Raw genomic sequence first — 22660 nt, 5'->3', positions numbered from 1 at the left:
GGGATTTTATTTATTTATTTATTTATTTATTTATTTATTTATTTATTTATTTATTGAGACAGAGTCTCACTCTGTTACCCAGGCTGGACTATAGTGGCATGATCTCGGCTCACTGCAGCCTCCGCCTCCCGGGTTCAAGTGATTCTCCTGCCTCAGCCTCCCAAGTAGCTGGGATCATAGTTGCATGCCGCCATGCCTGGCTAATATTTGTATTTTTAGTAGAGACAGGGTTTCACCAAGTTGGCCAGGCTCGTCTCAAACTCCTGACCTCAAGCGATCCGCCCGCCTTGGCCTCCCAAACAACTGGGATTACAGGCGTGAGCCACTGCGCCTGGCCCCCTGTGTTGTTTTTTAAGATAAAAGGGAGGTTAGTGAGTTTGTGTGCTGACAGAAATGATCCCGCAGAGAGTAAAACACTAGTGATGAAACAAAGGAGAGAATTTCTAAAGTGATGTCCTGGTTTAGGCTAGTGGGGCATACATGGAGAGACTGGCTTTAGACGGGATCCTGGAGGCTCTTCTGTGGCAACATGCAGCATCTGTGGGTGCAGATGCTGGTAGGTGAAGCTCTCTCCTGATTCTTTCCATTTTCGTAGTGAATTGGGAAGCAAGGTCACCAGCTAAGAGTGAGGATGCAGTAGGAGGTGTTGGAGAGAGCAGCAAGTGTGAAATAATTCTCTAGGAAGTGGGAGAGTGACTAGGCTCAGGAAGTCTAGTGTAAGTGAGGGCAGCATGAAGGGCCCCCCTTAAGTTCGCGATGATGAATTTGAAGTGCAACTCAGCTGTGTGGCTGTGTGTTTCTCACCAGCCACGTTCAGCTGCACGAGCCCAGGCGTGGAGGAGGCAGAGAGTTTATTCCTTCATTAATTCAGAATGCCAGATTCATGATGAGATTAAGGACCTTACCACGGGCAAGAAGGGGACCCGGGTCTCTGCCCTCATGGAACTTAGAGGCTAGCAGGGAGCGAGAGCCCAGGGACACACCAGCAAGCAGGTGCCTTCGACTGTCATTTGTGAACTTAGAGGGAGCCGTGCTGGTGTTCTCTGGGGTGGGCCCTTGTTGGTTTCTCCAAAACCCCACATGACATCCAGAGAGACCCACCAGGGCTTCAGTAAGGCCTTGGAGGCCTTGTGGTTCCTGCTCAAGAGTTTGGATTTTTTTCTAAGTGCGCTGTGAAGCCTCTGAGTGGTTTAAGCAGGGAATGACATAATTCAAATTACATTTTAAAAAGGTCAAAAGTCCTTGAGAAAATATTAGCAAATCAAATCCGGTGATATAAAAAGGATAATATATCACCACCCGAAAGGGTTTATTCCATCTAGGCAAGGGTGGTTTAACATTTGAAAAAAATCAATCAGTGTCATTCATCACACTAACATAAGAGAGTCACTCTGCCTGCTCTGTGGAGGATGGGTTGGAGTGGGGTTAGTGGGGTTAGAGAGGATGTAGGGAGCCCAGTTAGGACTGGGGGGCAGCAGGTGGGGCTTGAGGCAGGCAGGGAGTGGAGGAGGCCGTGGAGATGGACAGAACTGGAAACATTTCAGGCATGTTAGAGTTGGAACCAACTGGAAATGGGTTGAGGTGTGATGTGGGAAAAGGAATCCAATGTGACGATCCATGCTTATGGCTTAAGGCACTGGTGGATGGTGGTGCTGTTTCTGGGGATGGGGTAGGTGGGGAGGAAGAAGAAATTGGAGGATGATTCAGATCCTATTAGGTATCCAAATGGAAGCACTGTGATGGCAGGGCCGCTGGTGTCTTCTCCCTCACCACTCCCCAGCTCTCCTCCGCTGATGTGGTCAGGCGGAGGGGCTCTCTCTTGCCTCACACAGCCTCATGGAAGGGTCTCTTAAACACCCACCAATCCAGACATTCTCAGATGCCTTCAGCCACTCCAGCTGTTCTCTTCCCACCTTACTTCTCAGGAAGCCATTGCTTTCTCAGACTGGGACCACAGCAGTAGGAACACGAGGCTTCAGGCTCCCTGAGGCTTCCAGAAGGAGACAGCAGAGTTGGGGGGCCCTCTGGCTAGGCTCCTTTAGAATGTGGCACAGTGGCTTCTGGGACATTAAGGCCTCCTATCCCTACCCCAGGCCTCTGCCCCTCCCCAGTAATGCTTAGGAGAATCCTGGCCTCTGCATGCCTCCAGGGTCTTGTTTCTCATCATTGCTGGAACCAAGCCAGTGGTCTGCATTGTGGATTGTGTTAACTCCTGCACAGTGGTTCCTACTCTGACTCGCAACAATCAGGGTCCTCTCATAGCTGCTGTAGAGCACTGAGTGGCCCCATTTCAGCTAATGTAGCAGAGAACCTGGTCAATCAATAAGCAGGCAGTGACAAGTGCCAGCTCTAGCCTGGCCCTGATGGCAGAGCAGGAGGGATGGGGGAGCCCCAGGGTTGGCATGGGGGCACGCTGTGTCCCAGTCATCCTGGCCTGCTCGTGGCAGCCCTGTCAGCTCCTACATGCAGAAATCATCTCCTTTTGCCTCATGTAGCAGAGAACACTTTGCACTGCAGTTGGCAGGGTTGGTGTGGGCGGTGAGAGCCAGACCTCCCAACTCTCACCATGCACCCTGCTCTCAGAGGCTACCAGTTTCCAATTCTCACTTCCCCACCACTGGGAGAGCAGGGGCTGAGACTCTAGCATGGCAAGAGCCGGTTCTCAGCTCCTTTTCTCTATGCCAACAGAACTGAGGGCTCTGATGCATACCCACCCTGCTGGAATGGTAACGCACCAGTGATTCTCTCGGAGGCAGGAGATGGGATGGTCTGTTTGGAAAAAGCTCCTCTAACCTGGATTTTTTTTTTTTTTTGGAGATAGTCTTGCTTTGTTGCCTAGGCTGGAGTGCAGTGGCACGATCTCGTCTCACTGCAACCTCTGCCTCCTGGGTTCAAGCGATTTTCCTGCCTCAGCCTCTCGAGTAGCTGGGACTATAGGCTGATGCCAGCACGCCCAGCTAATTCTTTTCTATTTTTGTTAGAGACGGGGTTTCACCATGTTGTCCAGACTGGTCTCAAACTCCTGGCCTCAAGCGATCTGTCTGCCTTGGTCTCCCAAAGTGCTAGGATTACAGGCATGAGCCACCACGCCCGGCCTAACCTGGATGTTTTTAATGACCCCCCTTTCCAAGAGACGTCTTCCTCCTGCTGCTTTACAGAGACACTCTAGTGAACTGAAGGGTAAGAGCAGTCTCCCCAGGCAGTCAGACTGGAGTAAAAATCATAGTCCAGGTGCTTAGAGCTGTGTTGTCTTGGATAAGTTGCTTAACCTTCCTGTGCTGCTTCCATTTCCTCTTCTGTAAAGCAGGATTCATAATGCCTCCTTCCTAGGGTTGCTGTGAGGCTGGGAGATAGTGTACGTTCAAGGGCTGGCACATAGTAGGCACTCCATAAGTGGGGCTGTTACTGTTGTTAAATAATCCAAAGTCTGTTTTTTATTTACCACTTGATGTTATGTGACCACTGTGATCCCTGTGGGTTCAGGTCAGTGTCAAAATGATTTGCATGCACTATGAGGGCAGGGCGTGGTACCATCCAACTCTCCTGCCCATCGTAACCAGCACCTAACGTGTGTCTGACTGGCACTTAGTAGGTGGCTTAATCAATGTCTGTGGAGTGAAGAAATGAGGGAATGCTCCAATGGAGGAAGGACACCTTAGTGGGGAAGACTGAGTAGCCAGGTTGGGAAGAAGTCATTTGGATATTTTATATTCACCTACAGAAGACAAAGGCAGGTAATGGAGAAGGAAAGGTTATTTAATTAAAATATCCCTAAGAGTTCAGAGGGTGGGGTGCACAGAGGGGTGAATGGGGTCACCGGAGCTTGTACAGCAAGTTAGGGTGTGAGTATCTTGGTCTCCTGACTCTCACCTTGGCTCCCTGCTGTCCCCATGCTGCCTGTTTGTATGTGGGGAGGAGTGTTGATGTGACTCTGCTTCCAGGGTGTGAGTAGTTCCTCCTGATCCCCCCTTCTCTTGGATGCCTTGTCCTGTCTGCTCCTGGTGGGGAGCTGGCTCTGAGGGAGCTGGAGTGAGGGCTCTCCTGGGGCCTGGCAGCTCTGTAAATGGACTCTAGGGAGGAAATCGTTCCGTGTGTTTGGGGACTCAGCAGGCTGTGCCCAGCACACACACCTGCCGCAATGCCCTGTTCTCTGTAAACACAACCCCCAACCCACCATTATGGTCTCCTGGGGCCATAACTGGGAGAGCTGATAGAGTGGACTTGATAACAGTGATGCAAACAACATTCAGAGTGGCTGTGTCAGGTCCCAGGGGCTAATAACAGCTTAGAATGAGGGGTGTTGTCTTAGTCCGTTTTCTGTTGCTGTAACAGAATACCGCAGACGGAGTGATTTACAAAGAAATAAGTTTATTTGGCTCATGGTTCTGGAGGCTGGGAAGTCCAAGAGCATGGTGCTGGGATCTGGCAAGGGCCTCCTTGCTGTGTCATAGTGGAGGGCATCACATGGTGAGAGGGCAAGAGCGTGTCAGCTCAGGCCTCTTGTCCTCTTCTTATAAAGCCACCAGTTCCACTGGGGGGACCCCCACCTTGATGACCTTATCTAATCCTAATTACCTCCCAAAGACCCCACCTCCAAATGCCATCAGCATAAGAATTTGGGGATTTAAGTTTTCAACACATGAAATTTGGGTGACACAGTCAGGTGTGAAGGCATGAAGCCCCCCTCCACCACCACCTTTAATCATGACAGGAGGCCACAGTGGCTTCAGGTTCTTAGTGGGGTGTGTATTCACATATGTACACCCGTGTGTCTATGTGTGTGTGTGTGTAGGGGGTTATAGCTTTTTAATCTTTATTTATACGTCAAAAAAATGACATTCTTGGCTTCCAGACCTTTCATTCAATTCTGCTTATTCACTTCCATGCAGCCCCTGCCCCTAGTCCCTCATTCTCCATGGGCCAGACAAGAGTCTAATGGTTTCCTGTTTGTGCCCCACCCATTAATCCTTCTTGATGTAGTTTACATGTTCAAGTCAACAAGTGTTTTCTGACGGCATAAGTCTGTCCTCAAGGACGTAGACCACAGTCAGTGTGGAGACAGACACGTTTCCAACTGCCGCAGTGGCAGGAGGCCCGAGCAGGCCTGGCCCACGTCCAGGCACACAGTGCAAGGCCACCTCCCCGGCCTGAAGGCGCAGCCCCACACCTCCTTCCACCTGTACTCAACACTCACTTTCCTTGTCTCCCAGTCAGTCTCTTCTTAACCTGTTTAAGAGTTATGGAGAATGATAAAAGAAAGGGATTTGACATTAAGACCACCTCTTACACACACACACACACAGCTGTTCCCTTCTCTTGTCTAATTTCTACTTAGTCTTTAACACTCAGCTCAGATGACGCCTCCCCCAGGAAGCCTTCCTTGTTTTGGCTGCATGTTCCCACAGCTCCCTGTGTTCCCCTTTAACATAACCCTTATCAAATTGCACTGACTTGTGAGCGATTTGAAGGTGGGGTCCAAGCCTCTTCATCTCTCTACCCACAGTGGTGGATGGTTTCTGCTGTTTCAGTATTAATGAATCACTGAATGAATGGTAATAGTAGTGGCGCTTGTGTGCCTAGGATTGCTAGGCCCTGTGCTAAATACTTTACATAGATTATCTTGCTGAAATCCTTGCACAATTTTATGAAGAGGCCCTAATAGTATTTTATACTAATACATTAAATAATATATCCCCATTTTCCACATGAGAGAGCCGAGACTCAGAGAAATTAAACTACCAGGTAACAGCCACACAGCTAAGTATAACCAGAGTTGCTGAATGAATAATTGAATGCATGAATGAAAAGATCTGTACTTGAGCCTTGACTCCAGTGCTTGCTGCTGGGTGACCTTGAGCAAATCACTTACCTCTGCGGGTCTCAGTTTATAGGATGGGCACCATTCCAATCCCCGCTGCGGAGTTGTCTGTGAGGCAGTGCTCTTGGAAGGGCAGGGAGAATGGCTTCATTGTTCAGGGGTGAGTTGGCTCTGAGTGTGCCTGTGGAGGGGTTGCCCTGACAGGAAGAGTAGGGCCTAGAGAATGTCCCCTCCCCGTCTGTGCAGACTTCAGCTGCGGGAGAGACACCGACTCACACCCACCTCCAGTGCAGAGGCCCCAGAGCCACCTCATCCTCAAGGGATTCCAGCCCAGTGCCAGCGTGCAATTCAACCACTGTGGGCTCCCTCCCCGCCATCCCCAAGGCGTGGCTCCCTACCTCATGTGTCCGGGAGCTTGAATTCAGTCCACAGTCAAGACTTGAAGAAAAAATGTTCAAAGGAGGAGAATCAAGGACAGGGGAGGCCCCCACCCCTCACCAGACTTATAAACCAATGTGTATAAGAGGTGGCCTTGATGTCAAATCCCTTTCTTTTATCATTCTCCACAACACCAAGGCCTAGACAGGTTAGGAAGACACTGACCGGGAGACGAGGAAAGTGTGTTGAGTCCAGTTAGAGTGAAGTGATCCCGCAATCTGCCCAGCACAGGGGAGACTTGGGGCTGGGAAAACAGGATGCCTGAACTCTGGGCCTGGGCTGCCATGGTGCCCACTTGGAGGCCACCTTCCCCTCTGACCTGCACCCTCATTAGTAAATGGGAATGGCAACCCAGCCTGACTTCTCAGGGCTGCTGAGGCAGGTCTGGCCGCCTGTAAGGATCCAGTGAGTGGTGGGTGTGTGCAGGGGCTGACAGAAGGGAAGGGGCGCTGAGAGTCACAGAATGCTGAGTGCAGCCTGGAGGGACACAACACAGCTTGGGCTTTGGAGTCTGGCTGGCCGAACCAGTCTCCCAGTCCCAGCTCTGCCACCTGCTTGCCGTGTGCCCGTGGCTATCCTCTCTGAGCCTCGGCTTCTACGTCTGTGAAGTGGAACTAATATTATGCGCCTCACGGGACTGTAGAGAGAACCAATGTGTAACCACCATCTCTCTCCAGTTTCAGGGGCTCATTCTTCTTTTCCTGCTGTTTGGTGGGAGGGAGGAGGATGGATGGATAGTGGTGGGTGTGTCTGTCTCTGTTGTGGTTGGGGTGGACAGTGTGGCTTGAGGAGTTCCTTTACAAGCCTGCCAAGGCCTGAAGTTGGCAAGCCCGGCCTTGGGGAAGTGATTGTGGCAGGGCTGGGAGGCGTATAAAGCCCTGCACTCAGGTCAGAATGTGTTCTGCCACTGCTCACTGCTCTGGGTATGCTGCCTGGGGCACCTGCCTCTGAAATGTCAGATGGGCACCTCCCTTCCTCCTTCCAGCTCCTCTGGGAGCCCAAGGGGCTGCCTGGCACTAGAAGTTCCCAAGGAAGGAAGACTTGCAGCCTGGTGGGGGAGGGGTGCCTACACGTTGGGCATCTCCTCAGTGTCAGGGGTGGCACCAGGTGACTTCTTTGGTAGCAGATTTAATTTTATTTAGTCTTGCAAGGCTGGTATCAACATCACTTCCCTTCGCCACTGCCTTCAAGGGAGTTTCTAGGCTGAGGGCAAGACAGAATAAAAGATCTTGGCCAGGCATTGTGGCTCATGCCTATAATCCCAATACTTTGGGAGGCCAAGGTGGGAGGATCGCTTGAGCCCAGGAGTTTGAGACCACCTGGGCAACATAGGGAGTCCCTGTCTCTAAAAATAATTAAAAAAATTAGGCAGGTGTGGTGGCATGATCCTGTGGTCCCAGCTACTTGGGAGAGTGAGGCAGGAGGATCGCCTGAGTCTGGGAGGTTGAGACTACAGTGAGCCATGAGCACCCCTGCACTCCAGGCTGGTTGACAGAGTGAGATCCTGTCTGAAAAAAAAAAGAGAGAGAGAGAATACAAGATCTTGCAGATAACAGAGAAATCAGCACTGCCAAGCAAAGAGGGCTGAGATTTCTGAGATGGAAAGTGCTATAGGCACGAGCCAGAGCCAGGCCCTGTCTGGCCTGCTGCCTGGGTTTCTATTGGTCCTGCTGGCTTTCTCTCAGCCTGAGTCTGCTGCCTCAATCACAGGTGCAGGGGAGCTACCTCAGGAGGTGTTGCTAGCATCATGGCAGCAGAGGTAATCCCATGGGGTCCACAGAGGTGAGAACGGCGGAGTGGGCTGGAGAAGCAGCCCAGTAGGCCCTGGGAGTGAGGCACGATGAAGGGCCCAGGGAGACCCTCTCTGCCACCGTTCCATAGGTAGAGTGCTTCACGCAAAGAGCATCGGGCTCAGAGGCAGAGGAGACTGGGTTCAGTCTCAGCTTCAACACTAACCATCCAAGCTGTAGCTGTAGGCATGCACTGAACCTTCCTGGGCCTCAAGGTTCCAACCTGTAAAGTGGCAACCACAGAACCTGTTCTTCTTAGCGCATGAGCTGGAGTGTGCATTGGATAGGATCGTTGGTTTGGAAGTGCTTTGCCAGGGGTGTTGTGATGGACTGCTATCATTTGGCTGAGGCAGGGAGCCTCTTTCCCCTGTCTTCTCCCATCCTGGTTCCTGGCCTTTCCTTTCCTCGTATCGGGGGAGGTGGCTATCCATTAAGAGAAACTGGTCTCACTGGTGAATCTGTGACGGATCCTGCAGGGATTTGTGTTCCTATTTCCTTCCTGATCCAAAACAATGCCTTTCTTTTTCTGGGCTTCCTCAGTCACCCTCTTCCCCAAACAAGGGTGGAGAGAGCTCCTTTTGTGCCCGACATTGGGCTGAGTGCCACTGGGCTTTGCTACTCAAAGCATGGTCAGGGACCAGCAGCCTTGGCATCTCCTGGGAGCTTGTGAGAAATGCAGAGTCTCAGTCCCCAGCCCAGATTGTCTGACTCATCATCTGCATTTTTAAAAGACCCCAGGCGATTCACATGCACATTACAGTTTGAGAAGCTCAGACAATGCAGGATACTGCGGAATATAAAACCGCAGTCCCTGTCCTCAATTTCTTCACAGCCTCACGGGAATGGCAGTGCATGAAATACAAAACACTGATTTTAAAATCTACTCTTATAGTAATTTTGAAAGCTGGATTTGCTCACTCCACAACGTATGTTTTGAAGCATTACGTCGTACCCCATAAATATACACAATTAATATTTTCAGTAAAAGAAATAAAATTCCATGAAATAAGCAAACAAAGGACTTGGTAGCTCATGCCTATAATCCCAGCACTTTGGGAGGCTGAGGGAGGCAGATCATTTGAGGTCAGGAGTTTGAGACCAGCCTGGCCAACATGGTGAAACCCCGTCTCTACTAAAAATACGAAAATTAGCCAGGCGTGGTGGTGCACGCCTGTAGTCCCAGCTACTCGGGAGGCTAAGGCAGGAGAATCACTTGAACTGGAGTGGCAGAGGTTGCAGTGAGCCGAGATCCCACATCACTGCACTCGAGCCTGGGTGACAATGAGACCCTGTCGCAAAAAACAAACAACAAAAATACATGCTTTAGAGGCAGCTGGCGTAGGTTGCAATGACGATTCTGGCCACTAGCTGTATGACCTTGGGCAAGTCGCCCAGTCTCCACCTGTGGAGATGGATCCCTTCCTCCTAGGATGAAGAGTAGAGGAGGGCTGTATGCAAAAGCTCAATGCTAAATGATCGCTCTGACATCACCAGTGCAGCAGACATCGGACTCCATCTTACGGATGAGGAGCCTAAGGTTCTGAGAGGTGATGTGATTTGCTAACAGCAGGTCTGAGTCTGATTCCAATCCAGGTCCTCTAACGCTGTCAAGAGTCTGTCACAGTGTTTTGTCACCCTGAGCCTTGGCCCCCCTAGCCAGCCAGTGTGCTCTGTGGGAGACGGTGGGCACCAGCTGAGGAGGTTGGGAGGGGAGAGAGCAGTGTAGGGGTCAGGCCTTTGTGGAATTGGAAGTTGGAGGCCCTGGGGTTGAACCTTCCAAATGTCCCAGACCGTCAGTGTTTCTATCAACTGGGTGAGGGAAGCCACTCTATGCCTGTTCCCCCACGTGCCCTCTGTGCCACTGCTCATGTCCACCCCTCCCCTGGTCGCAGTGCATGTCCTGCCCAATTCTTGCCTGGTGGAGTTCCCCAAGGCCCATTACTACTGGCTCTCTGCATTTTTTTTTTTTTTTTTTGGATGGAGTTTTTGCTCTGTTGCCCTGGCTGGAGTGCAATGGCATGATTTCGGCTCACTGCAACCTCCGCCGCCTGGGTTTAAGCGATTCTCCTGCCTCAGCCTCCTGAGTAGCTGGGACTACAGGTGCATACCACCAAGCCTGGCTAATATTTGTATTTTTAGTGGAGACAGGTTTCACCATGTTGCCCAGGCTGGTCACGAACTCTTGACCTCAGGTGATCCACCTTCCTCGGCCTCCCAAAGTGCTGGGATTACAGGCATGAGCTGCTGCGCCCGGCCTGCATTTTCTTTTTCCAGCTCTGAGCAAGCACCTTGAAGTTTCCATGAATGGTGGATGGAAACAAAAGGATTTGATTTAATAAGCTTCCTCCTCCTCCACACACACCATGCGTTTCCCCCATCCAGGGTCGTGGCACATCGGAGTGATTTATAGGACTTCACAGAAGTGGAAAAAATGACGGAAATTGAGTTTATTGATCAACCCTCGGAGAAGCTGCCTGGCAGGCTCCTGGCCTGGGACATTGCCAGCAGCTAACATGCTGTTCCGTTTTACCCGTGCAAATGACGGGGGCACAGACCAGCTCCCAGAGGAGGAGGAGGACAGGCTGTTCCCCACCTCCACCCAGGCCAGGAAGTGAGGAGAAGGGCTGGTTTTGCAGCGGGAGGAAGTGTGCTAGACTCCTGTGAGGACCATCTAATTAACTGGCTTGAGATATTGGGGCTGGGTGGTTGAGGCAGGACCTTCAAGTGGAGACCCTGAGCATTCTGTAGGAGGCCCCTCAGCTGTGACCGTGGGGAGCAGAGCTCTGCTGCCTGCCAGTAGGGATGTTGTGGTTGAGATGAGCAAGAAGACTCAGGATGGCTTCCTCTTACCAATTCCTCCTACTTTCTTCACGTTTAAGGTGATGATTGCAATACTCGGCTTAATGATCTGCCATGTTTGTAACTGTTTTCTAGTCATTATGTTTGTTTTCTTTTTTTTTCTTCTCTTTTTCTGCCTCTCTGGTTTTAATTGAGCATTTTATATGATTGCATTTCCTTCCTCAAATATTATTGAGTCCTTACTGTGTGCCAGATACTGTGGTAGGTGCTAGGAAGATGATTTTGAACCAGACTTGGTCTCCGCCCTTCAGGTACTTGCAGTTATGTGCTCTGGGAGAAAAATAAAGAGTTTTTCTGATTGTCCCACATGGGGAAGAGAAGGGAGCCAGCCCCCAGATGATCTAGGAGACCTTACATTCCCACTTCCTGCTGCGTGTTATTCTGGGGAGGGGGGTCTCTGGCTCACCTGTACCCACTGAATGAGCCTGGGTGCCCCCCACCTCCCACTGCATCTGTGTGTCTGGGCCCCTCCTCCACAAAGCTATCCCTGGAGCTGGGGCAGAAGCCCCTGAGCACATGCATTGGGGCGGGAGGGCTGTAGCTGCTGCTAAACTCTTCCTTGGGCTCTGCCCTGGCCTGGGTGGCTGCTGGCTGGGGAGGACTGGTTCCTGGATTGGGCCTGGCCTGTAGCTTCTGCAGGGACTCTGTACACTGTGGGCTTGGTGAGTGCTTATGTGGAGGGACACAGGGCAAAGAGAGCGTCAGGAGATACCAAGGAGGGACAATGGAAAACTACTGGGTCCCGGGGTCCTTCCTGCTGTTATTTGGGCTCTGCACTCCTTGGCCTGGTTGCAAGGTGGGGAGAAAGGCCAGGACCGGGCAGAATGTGACTGTACTTCCTCCAGGTCCCAAGAGTGGTGTCTCCTTGAGTTCTGATGCAGCAGGAAGAACTGAAGTTAGACTCTGGGAAGGACTTTCTAATGTGGAAGCACAAGCTATGGAATGCGGAGCTGAGTGTGGGGGTAGACTCTTTCTTTGGAAAGATTTCCAAGGTGGTGAGCTCTTCCTGTCCTCTCTGTCCTCCTCTACCTGCTGTCTGTCGAATCTTTTCCAGAGCAAGGGGCTAGGTGCTGTGATCTTTAGGGGACCCTGACAACCCAAGCTCAGTGAGAGCAGCCGCCTCCTCAGAGCACAGCATCCCAATCTCCCCGGCTCAACAGGCACCTCCTCTCGTCACTCCAGGCTGTCAGCAAGCATTCAACCTGCTTTCTAGGTCCCAACCCCAGCTGGTGCCTTTGGGCTGATCTCGAGTCTGCATGGGATCTCTCCAGTGGGGGTTGGATTTACAGTCCCTTGGTGGAAATAGGCCTTCAGGCAGATGCCCTGTACCCCGTGGTTCTAGGCAGGCCAAGAGATGCTCTGAAGGGAGGTGGGAGGAAGGGCGTGGGTTACCCCTGATTCCACCTCCCATATCTCCAGTATTCCTCCCTGGCCACTTCCCCAGTGGAGCTTTACTGGGGTTCTCCAGGGAGTGTGGCTTCTCAGGACCCTGTGTAGGGTTTAGTGCTGGGCTGAGCAGGTTCCCAAACCCCCACCCCAGACTCAGACACTTTCGTCAGTTAGATCAGGGAATACAGACCCGTTCTGTACGAGGTTGAGTGAAGTAGGAGAGCTGGCTGTGAAATAGATGTGGAAACCATGTGACTTGCCTTCCAAAGTGAAACAGAAGTAATTTTTTGTTTATCTATGTCCTTGCAACCTGTTTTGTATCTCTTCAAGGGCCGATTGTGTATTCCAGTAGAATCAGGGGTGTGCTCCTGTTGGAGATAGCAATGGTCACCTGGTGCTACTGTTCATTGAGTGCCCAGATAAGTTACTGCGCCAGCCTCATCCTCACAGGGGGACTGCCAAGCCAGCCGTCTCCTCCCATCGTGCCCAGACAAAACAAAGGCTCAAAGAATTGTTACTTGCTCAACGCCACAAGCTGTTAGCGGTGGAGTCACAGTTTGAACTTGGATCTTACCCCACAGCACACTTCATTTATTCATTCATTCATTCATTCCACTCAATATGTATTTATTTCTCTTTACATTCCATCTTGCCCCCCATCTTCCTCTCCATGGGGCACAGAGCTAGAGCATGCAATCCTTTCAGGAGGGGCTCCCTTCCTGGGAGGTGTGGGTGCCCCTCACCACTGCCCCTGGTCTCCTCTTCCCCATGAGGAGTTCGGTGCTCAGTGCCCCTCCCTCCCTTTGCTAGTGCTGAACTCAGCTCTCCATAGAAGATGATTTGACACATTCCAGAAGAAGGGAACCGTGACCTGCTAGAGCCCAGAAAAGATCTCATTCAATCCCTCATCATCCCGACACGGATACAGAGGCCCCAAAAGGGAAAGGGTCTCCCCCAAGGCCAGCTCACTTCTGGTACAGCCTGGACCAGAACGAGGGTCTCCTGATTCCCACCACAGTGAGGTATTCCAAGGAGGACTGCCCTCCTTTGGGGGTCTAGCATGGGCCCCCTCTGCTCTCCTGAGCCTGCAGAATTCTGCTGCTTCCTGGCTCCCTCCTGCCTGGGCTCTCCCCATGTGCCAGCTGGGCTGGAGAATTCTCTGCTGCTCTCCTAAGTGGCCACAGTCTGCAAAGACCAGAGAGGTCTATGGGAACCTGCATAAAGCCATCAGCTCCCTTCCCACCACGGCAGGCCTTTACACTTCGCTGGAAAAGGAATTTTGCCCCTGTTAGCACCCTGGCCATCCCAGTGAGGTCTCCCTGCAGCAGCTACTCACAGGTCATTAAGTCTGAATGCAGATGAGATGGTTTTTTCCTGTCCCACGGGATGAGTCAGAAACAGTCACCCATAGCAGGTGGGGCCAGTTGGCCTTGGTCCTTTTGCCATCCCGGTCTTCCTTGGAGAGGTGGAGAGAATCAAATCTCAGTGCAGAAAGAGCTGAGAATGCCGAGGTCTGGGTCCAGTTTTCCTGCGTTTACTGTCCAGGTGAGACACCCTCCTCCTCGAGGACCAACCCCTCACGGGGATGTGGGAGCTATACCTGAATTTGGGAGGTGAGGAGGTGGCTGTACTGTGAAATCACCCAGGGCGTTGTCTCAAAGTGCGATACCTTGGCCTCCTGGCTGTGGATAAACATTCCATAGGATATGCCCTGGACTGGGAGAAAGGGATGAAGATCAGAGGCAAATATACTTTGAAAACATGCCTCCTCCAAATCTGAAAGCCTCCCGCTTTGCACCCCACCCTCTGAAGCCCCCTCTGGATCAGAACCACAGAGCAAATCCAGACTTCTGTTTGTTGGGATGAGTACGCCCACCGAGAGAGAGAGAGAGAGCTCTCTGCAGGCACACAGGTCTCTGGTGAGCTTGTGCAGTCAGTCATCCATGAAACCTTTGAGTGGGGGTGCTGGTGGGGATCTCTGCCCTGTGCGTTGCAGCACACGCCGCTCTCATCAGACTGGGGATCCCTTTGCTCAGGTGCTGGGCCTCTCCTGTGGACTGAGAATTCCTTCATGGTGGGAGCTATGTTTATTCTGCTCATGTCCAGCGCTCAGAAAGGGGCCCTGAATCCGAAGGACAGATGGTGGGGGAGGTTGCTCAGAATAGAGGGTGTTACTGAGTCACACACAGGAACCTCATTATTTTTCCCACCAGGCTGTGGAGTTATTTGTCCTCAGCAAGTGACCAGGAGTGATTTCCAAGGCCCATTACACTAATGACCTAATCAATTTATCCTGCTCTTTTCTTTCAAGACACAGAGTGTCTTCCCCCTCCCTGTAGCCCTGCAGGCTGGCCCTGGGGTGTCAGCCCGAGTCTCCTTTTGGGGATTGATGGGCACTGATGTTCTGGACGGTGAGTGATGCCACAGAGCCCCTCACAGTGGGATTCAAGGCAGGATTCTTAGGGCCGGTATCCTGCCCCCTCCCCAGGGCCCCTGAAGCAGACTCCCCTGGGCAATGTTACTGTTAAATATTTGGCCCCTGGAGTGTGCCCAGCACTTCTGATTATATCTGGTTTCCTGTTCTCCTTGGGGAGGAAGAATTTCTCTGCAGGAAGTAGTTTAATAGTCTGAAAGCCTTATTTTCTTGCTCTTGAGATCCAAGTTTCCAGTTACAAGTGGCTGAGATCCTTGATAAGAGAGGAGGTGGGAAGGAGGGGACCAGAGCTATGAACTGTCACTCCCTCCCAGCCAAGGGCGAGGGAAGGAAAGAGGGAGGATTCAGTCCCTAACTATCCAAACCGCAGGACCGCAGAAAGACGTGGACCTCTGGCATCCCCCGGCCCTCCACCTCCCTGCACCCATGTCCTTCCATGAGGAACAGGTGATGAGAAACAGGGATGGCCAGGCCTGAGGACCCTGCTCCAGTCTCAGCAGTTGACAGGACACTGTGTCATCCTGTTAGCATTTTCCAAACCCACGTGTGGGTTCTCTCGCCTCTGAGTGAAGGCGTTTGTAAGAGTTGGGTGGCTCACTCATACCTATACCTCTGGCAGGGGGTTCTTAGAGATGACTGTGCTCAGTTCTTCCTGATGCAGCTTTACTCTTGAACCATCTGAGTCTAACCAGGAACACAGAAATCATTTTAGGTGTTTACAGCTGAGGGCCTTATACCAGGAATTGGTGATGAAGCAGCCGACACAAACAGGGAGAGTGAAGTAACCCAGAGATGAGTAACAACAGAAAGCTACCCTGAGGCAGAAGGACAAAGTGAGGAGGTGGTGATCCCAGAGCCCAGGGGCTGCAGTTGGCTGGTAGAAGCTGCACCCATGGTGGGTTTGTCTGATGTGTGGTGGAGCCATGGAGGAGTCATAACCACTGCCTAGTGCACGGCTGGGACAGGGAGATGGACAGCTCCCCCCACCACCCGTCCCCATTGCTCCAGCACTGCAGTATTTCCTGTGGACCTGGATAGCCCCAGGGCTTGGGAAGTGCACCCTGCCAGGGTCAGCCCCGTGGTGATACAAAGCAGGGCAGGGCCAGGAGAGAAAGCCAAGGACAGACAGCTTCAGAAGCAGCGTGTTCCAGTCTCATCCCTGTAGTGGTAGCTGGCTTCTTCACACCTTTCTCACTTTGACTGTTCTGCATTCACCAAAAAGAATTCTGTAGGGCCTCTATGCCCACTCCCTCTTCCTTCTTTTTTCTCTGTCAGCTGTGTCTTCGCTGATTGGTCCCATGGTGTGTTCACCATCTGATGGCATCTTCCTATTCTTTTTTTTTTTCATTATTTTTTTGAGGTGGAGTCTCGCTCTGTCACACAGGCTGGAGTGCAGTGGCATGGTTCACTGCAACCTCTGCCTTCCAGGTTCAAGTGATTCTCCTGCCTCAGCCTCCTAAGTGGCTGGGACTATAGGTACCTGCCACCATGCTCAGTCAGTTTTTGTATTTTTAGTAGAAATGAGGTTTCACCATGTTGGCCAGGGCGGTCTTGAACTTCTGACCTCAAGTGACCGCCTGCCTTGGCCTCCTAAAGTGCTGGGATTACAGGCATGAGCCACTGCGCCCGGACTGAGCTCTTCCTATTCTAAAGTGGTTTATCGTTTATGTTCTCTGAGTCAGCCTAACAATCAGTCCCCAATGGCATCCAGGAGTGCCCTCTGAGGGTGTAGACAAGGAGAGGCCACCCCTCTGTGCACCGCTGGGCCTCCAACTAGAAGTGATCTCATCCCTGAAAAGGACGATTCATCAGGTAAAGGACCAATGAGGAGCTTGGGCATTCTCATGATGTCTGCTGGGAATTAGCATGAGATGAAGACTTGCTTTTCTGGGGTGCAGGCTAAGAGACTCTGGGGAGGCAAGTTCTGCCCAGGGAAGCCTCTGCTGGTCTCTCAGTTTGCAGGGCAATGCTGGGACTACAAGCCACTGTGGACATGTTGGTGGCTGGCTGGTGGCCTGGTGGCAGTTTCTCATACATTTCATAAGAGGCCCTTGTCATAGCAGCCTTACGTTGCAGGACCTAGGCAAGGGACCAGGAGTTGTCTGATTCAGCAGTGGATCCCCTACAGCTCCCAGCATAGCAGGGAATGAACCAGGGAATGATTTTCCTCATCCAGGGCATCATAATTGCCTTCAGGGCTAGGGTTATGCCTTTCTAATCTGACTGTCTCTAATTGAACACCTATCATTTAATCCTTATCTCTTGTTCCCTGAGATGTACTCACATGGCAGGTCCTCAAGCAATCATTTCTGAATAAGTGGATGTATGGTTTCATTAATGCATTTTTACATGTATTTATTCATTCATTCAACAAATAGTTATTGAGCACTGATATAGGTACTGGGGATGCAGTGGTAAACATGCCAAATAAAGGTTCTGTCCTAATGGGGCTTACATTCTACTGGAGTACTGGAGAGAAACTGATAATAAATGCATAGATAGATAGATAGATAGATAGATAATGAGGGAAGAGAGGGTGTGAGAGAGACAGAGGAGGGAGAGGGTCCGGAAGTGATAAGCTCTATCAGGAAAATTAAATCTGGCAAGAGGATACAGTGAGAGAGACTATTTTTCAGGAGAGTCAAGGATCTTCCCTTAGGACCTGCCATCTGAGTGGAGACCTGAGTGAATGGAGAATGCGCCTTCCCAGACATTTCAGGAGATGAACAGGAAGTGCAAAGGCCCTGAGGTGGGAGAGTGCCCCAGGTATGTAAACAAAAGAGTGTCTACTAGCATGGTGAGAGTAGAGTGGAGTTCAGGGAGAGTGAAGTGGAGTTCAAGGTAAGGGGATGGGCCCTTCGGGGAGAGAAGGGTCAGGGAGACTGGGGGAATGATACGGCACCCTCTGCTCAGTGGTCAGGATCAAAACCAGAGTCATCTTGTTGATTCTTTCTCTCACCTGGACATCTGTCTTATTTCATTTTCTGCTGCTATAATGGAGTAGCACAGTCTAGGTAATTCATAATGAACAGAAATTTATTTGACTTGTGAGTCAATAAACTAGCCTCTAGTTCTAGAGGCTAGGAAGTCCAAGACTGGGGACCATGTCTGATAAGGACCTTCTTGCTGCCTCATAACATGCTGAAGGCATCACACAGGCAGGAGCTGAACTCATCCTTCAGAAGGACCCCACTTCTGTGATAATGAAACTGTTCCTGCAGTATTGGCATTAATCCATTCATATGGGTGGAGCCTCATGAGCTAATTACCTCTTAAAGGTACTACCTCTCTGCACTGTTGCAATGGGGATGGTTTCCAATATATGAGCTTTGAGGGACACATTCAAACCATGGCATTCTGCCCTGGCCTTCAAACTTCATGTCCTTCTTGCATGCAAAATACATTTATTCCATCCCAGTAGCCCTCAAAGTCTTAACTAGATCCAGCATCTACTCAAAAGTCCAAAGTCTGGAGTCTCATCTAAATCAGATATGGGTGAGGCTCAAGACAGGATTCATCCTAAGGCAAACTTCCTTCTAGTTGTGAGCCTATGAAATCAAAACAAGTTACATGCTTCCAAAATACAATAGTGGGACAGGAATAGGATAGGTATCCCCATTCCAAAGGGGAGAAATAGGCAAGAAGAAAGCAGTAACAGGACCCAAGTAAGTCCAAACCCCAACAAGCCAGACAACATTAAATCTTAAGAGTCTAGAATAGCCTTTTACTCCATGTACCACCTTCTGGACATATTGGCTCTACTGGGCTCAGCCCATGAAGCAACGCTCGTGGACTGGAGTCTCATGCCTGCAGCTCTCCCATGCTGGAGTTGCATGCTGGTGGTCCTACAGTGCTGGGGTCTGTGCAGTGGTCTCACTCCCATGACTCCAGGAGGCATTGCCCTGGTGAGGGATCTCTGTGGTGGCTCTGTCCCTGTGACAAGTTTCTGCCTGGGCCTCCAGGCTGTCCATGATATCCTTTGAAATCTAACTGGAGGCTGGCATGACCCCACAGCTCCCACACTCTGTGCACCTGCAGAATCCACACCATGTGGACACTGCCAAGACCTACCTACCACTTGTGCTCTCTGGAGCAGCAGCACAAGCTACATCTGGGCCTGCTTGAGACATGACTGGGGCTGCCAAGGAGCACTGTGGTGGAGCAGAGTCCTGAGGTGGCCCTGGGCAGCAAACGCCAAGGTCCCGCCTGGTGTCTCTGGAAACCTTGCTCTAAAGGTCCTCACCTGCCTTGAAAATCTCTGAAATGCCTGTGTGGTCACTCTCCCATCATCTTGATGAATAGAACCTGGCTTCTTTCTATCCATGTTATTCTCTTTAGCAAATGGTGTTTTGGCCACATCCTTAGTATTCTCTCCTGAACACACTTTTTAATTCTTTACATGGCCAGGCTGAGAGTTTTCCAAGTCTTTCCATTCTGTTTCCCTTTTAATGATAACTTTCATCTTTAAATAATCTCTATCTTCCTTCATTTTGCTATAAATGGCAAAAAGAAACCATGTAGCACCTTGAATGTTTTGTTGCTTGGATAGTCCTTCTACTAGATATCCCAGTTAGTTGCTCTAAAGTTCTGCTTTCCACAAGACACAATTTCACCAAGTTCTTTACAACTACGTAACAAAGACCACCTTTACTCCGGTTTTCAGTATCTTGTTTCTTGTTTCCATCTGAGACCTCATCCAAATTTCTTTAGTGTCCAGATTTTCTGCGAGCATTCTAATCACGACCATTCAAATCATCCCTTAAAAGATTCAGTTGCTCCCTACAGCTCGTCTTCTGAGCTTTCACCAGAATTGCCCTTAATGCTCCGTTTATGGCAGTCTAGGCATTTTTTTTTGTCATCTACTCCTCCAAACTCTTCCAGCCTATACCTGTTACCCAGTTCTAAAGCTGCTTCCACATTTTCAGGTATTTGTTATAGCAACAACCCCACTTCTGGTACCAATTTTCTGTCTTAGTCCATTTTGTGCTGCTATAACAGAATACCTGAAACTGGGTAATTTATAAAGAAAAGAAGTTTACTCAGCTCACATTTCTGGAAGCTGAAAAGTCCAAGATCGAGGGTCTGCATCTGACAAGGACCTTTTTTTCTGGCTCATCCTATGGCTCAAGGGTGGAAGGACAAAAGAGCACACTCTCAAGAAAGAAAAGAAGGTGGCCAAACTCATCTTTTATAAAGACTCCACTCCTGTGATAATGAACCCATTTCTGCAACAATGGCATAATCCATTCAAGAGGGCGGAGCTCCCAGGATCTAATGACCTCTCAAAGGTCCCACCTTTCATCACTGTTGCATTGGGGATTAAGTTTCCAACACATGAGCTTTGGGGGACACATTCAAACCATAGCAACATCCAAACTCAGCAGCAGGTCCTGTTGGCCCTGTTCCTAAATACATCTCAAAGCCATATGCTTCTTCTCAATTCCCATGCCGCCTGCTACAGCATCCCACCCTCATCTGCCTGGATGGCTAAAATAGCCTCCTGCTGGTTTTCTTGCCTTCCCTTATTCCCTGCTGCAACACATTCTCCACACAGCAGCCTGAGTTGATTTTTAAAAACAGAAATTCGATTATATTATTCCTTTGCTTAAAATGACTTTTCCTTGTACTTAGAATAAACCCCAGAACACTTACTGCAGCCCTCTCAGCCCTAGGCCTCTTCTCTGACTGAGCTGGCCTCTCTTGGGCCTTCACCTCTGAGGCTCCTTCACACTAGCCCTCTCTTGCCACTCTGGCCTCAGCACCTCTCCCCGATGGTGCCTTCTGCCTAGAAGGCTCTGTCCCAGATCTTTCCCTGGCTGACTCGTTGGTGGCCCTTTGGCTCTCGGCTCATTGTCTCATCCTCAGAGAGGCTGCCCTGCGTATCAGCAGCGTGCCCTGCCCACTCACTCACTCCTGGGTTACCCTGCTTATTTCGCTTGGTAGGTCTTTTCACTCTCTAAAATGATCTGGTTTATTTGTTTGCATATCTATTGCCTGTTTCTCTGTCTGCAGAATGATGCTTTCATGAGTCTGTTCTCTTCTATATTCCTGAACCCTAACACCTAGAACCTGGCACCTGATAGGTGCTCAATGAATACCCCTTCAATAAATGAAAGGGTGAGTCTCAACGACCTGATTGCCCCCAGAAGGAACAAGATACCAACTAAATAGCTGGGCAGCACATGCATGTGAACAGGTCATTCTGATGGCTCAGAAAGAGGTCAGACTTTGCGGGAGGAGTGAGGCTCCCAGGCAAGGCACAATGGCATCCTCACAACTGCTTAGTCCAGGGAGATTTGCCTGGGGCAGGAGAGGCTTGCCTTGAGGGCCCTAGCCATGGCTCCCTTCTTCTGCTCCAAGCTTCCGCCCTCCAATCCTCACGTGTCCTCTGTCTTCCAGAGTGGCAGAGCCGGGTCCAATATGGGCTTTGCACTTAGACGTACTGGAGTCTTAGAAATTCTTTTCCTGCCTTTTCCTGGCAGAGTGGCCTTGGACATGTTTTCTAATCGCTCCAAGTCTCAGTTACTGCAGTTAAGAAATAAGAATAATGACACAGGTTGAGTATCCCTTATCCAAAATGTGTGGGACCAGAAGTGTTTCCAATTTTGGATTTTTTCAGATTTTGGAATATTTGCATTATACTCACTGGTTGAGCATCCCTAATCTGGAAATCTGAAATGCTCAAATGAACATTTTCTTTGAGTGTCTTGTTGGCATTCAAGTAGTGTTGAATTTTGGAGCATTTGGGCTTTTGGATTTTCACATTAGGGATGCTCAACCTGTAGCATCTAAGTGATAGGCTTGTGCTGAAGTATCGATAAAACCATGTCTATAAAGTCAGCGCCCAGGGCCGGGCGCAGCGGCGCACGCCTGTAATCCCAGCACTTCGGGAGGCCAGAGCAGGAGGATCACTTGAGCCCTGGAGTTTAAGATCAGCTTGGTCAACATAGTGAAACCCCCATCTCTACAAAAACACTTAAAAATAACTGGGCATGGTGGCCCACACTTGTCCCCACTACTGAGGAGGCTGAGGTGGAAGGATCTCTTGAGCCCAGGAGTTTGAGGTTACAGTTAACTGTGATTGCACCACTGCAATCCAGCCTAGGAGACAGAGTGAGAGTCTATCTCTTAAATAAATAAATAAATAAATACTTAAATAAATACATAAATAGTGCCCAGCGCATAGAAATAAATGTTAATGCTTACCAGCATTTTTATTGTTGTTATTATTGATCAGATAACTATTATTTTCAAACTCCTTCCTCACTTAGCCTCCAGAATATCCCACCCCTCCTATGGCAGCCCTGCCAGGGTGTCCTGGGAAGAACCAATGGCTCTCTCTGCCCTGCCCTATTTGGACACAGGATTTGTAGACTTCGTTCCCTCATTTCCACCTCTAAACCATATTGACACTCTTGCAGCAGCTATGATATGAAATCCTTTTCTGTTCAGCCACCAGCTCTTGCCATCACTGAGAGGCTCAACAGGAACCGCCTTCCATTTCTTTCCTCAAGCGATCCCTTTGCCTCTCAGGGTCTCTGTAGCCCATTGCTCTGGGGACTCAGTCTTTTCATGTTATCATCATCAATGAGAAGTTCCGACTAATAAACTAATTCATACTATGGAGTTCATGTCATTTCAGCTTTTAAAAATAATACACAGGTGGGCGTGGTGGCTCATACCTGTAATTTTAGAACTTCAGGAGGTCGAGGGGGCAGAATTGCTTGAGCACAGGTGCTCGAGACCAACCTGGGCAACACAGGGAGACCCCGTCTCAATAAACTAAATAAATAAATAGCACACAGAGAAGGCAACTCTTAACCCAAAGGAATGTCTCATTCCTTGTGGGATTTTAGGCACTTTGAAAGAGATTCTGGAGGTGGGGCTCTCCCTGGTTGCCTCAGGGCTATTTTTTTTTTTTTTTTTTTTTTT

At 50.2% G+C, this 22660-nt stretch overlaps 2 protein-coding genes and 1 long non-coding RNA gene across 5 annotated transcripts in view; 1 reads left to right on the top strand and 2 right to left on the bottom strand.

Annotated features, from left to right (window-relative positions):
- The window catches only part of ADORA1 (adenosine A1 receptor), a 40811-nt gene that overhangs the window by 11818 nt on the left and 6333 nt on the right, over positions 1 to 22660 (top strand). The window lies entirely within an intron of this gene.
- Positions 10368 to 14975, bottom strand: LOC108514999 (uncharacterized). Its single transcript, XR_001881402.1, has 3 exons — positions 13895 to 14975; positions 13631 to 13750; positions 10368 to 12662 (listed from the first exon to the last, which is right to left on the bottom strand). It is a non-coding gene; the product is annotated as an uncharacterized LOC108514999 (long non-coding RNA).
- MYBPH (myosin binding protein H) overlaps positions 20216 to 22660 on the bottom strand; it is a 17210-nt gene continuing 14765 nt past the window's right edge. Inside the window, exon 11 of the mRNA XM_017851548.1 lies at positions 20216 to 21253. The gene's annotated coding sequence lies outside the window, so the exon portion shown is untranslated. The remainder of the gene's footprint in view (positions 21254 to 22660) is intronic.

This window comes from Rhinopithecus bieti, unplaced genomic scaffold (genome assembly GCF_001698545.2).
Source record: "Rhinopithecus bieti isolate Rb0 unplaced genomic scaffold, ASM169854v2 scaffold_33903, whole genome shotgun sequence".
Lineage (NCBI taxonomy): Eukaryota > Metazoa > Chordata > Mammalia > Primates > Cercopithecidae > Rhinopithecus > Rhinopithecus bieti.
This window is presented reverse-complemented; position numbering and strand designations above follow the sequence as displayed.